Source organism: Megascapheus bottae, chromosome 4 (assembly GCF_031878675.1).
Source record: "Megascapheus bottae isolate mThoBot1 chromosome 4, mThoBot2.hap1, whole genome shotgun sequence".
Classification (NCBI taxonomy): Eukaryota; Metazoa; Chordata; class Mammalia; order Rodentia; family Geomyidae; genus Megascapheus; species Megascapheus bottae.
The window spans coordinates 62,613,262-62,613,879 of NC_143512.1; the positions used below are offsets into that span (position 1 = coordinate 62,613,262).

Here is a 618-nt window from a genome sequence, read left to right on the forward strand (position 1 = left end):
ATAAAAAAAATAAATTTTGATTTCTTAAAAAAAAATAAACAGGTCAACACTTGTTGCACTCTTGTATTTCAAAGGACCCTTGGCTAAAGATTAACACTAAGCAGAATATATGTTGTTGCTAATTGATTTAGCTAATGGATTTTGTTTACATCTTGTTTTATTTCTCCTTATTATTACTTGGGAATCATCTTGACTTTCTAAGCCCTTTGACTGATATTTTTGATACTTAAAAGTATTTCTGTTAGTGCTCACTTTGGCAGCACATATACTAAAATTGGAATGATATACAGAGATTAGCATGGCTCCTGTGCAAGGATGACATGCAAATTCATGAAGCATTCCATGTTTTTCTATTATTTTTCTCTTAAACTTTCCAAGCTAAAATACATTCTTTCAGCAAATAAACTTTGAATAAGCCAAAAAATTCTGTTAAATATTGGTAAGCAAATTCAATATACTTCCATGCTATGGGAAACAGTAGTAGAATCAAATTTTCCCATTAGTATTACATAGTTGGTTAAACTAAAGGGCTCCAGTAGTTCAAAGCTTACATAAATATTAACTTCAATCCCTTACTGTTGTTAGTTTAACCCACAGTCTAATAACTTGAATCCCCCG

The 618-nt window shown here is 30.6% G+C and overlaps 1 non-coding gene across 1 annotated transcript; it reads left to right on the forward strand.

Moving 5' to 3' along the window:
• The first annotated feature begins 244 nt into the window (after positions 1 to 244).
• On the forward strand, positions 245 to 350 carry LOC150064553 (U6 spliceosomal RNA). Its single transcript, XR_016535348.1, has one exon. It is a non-coding gene; the product is annotated as a U6 spliceosomal RNA (small nuclear RNA).
• The last annotated feature ends 268 nt before the right edge of the window (positions 351 to 618 follow it).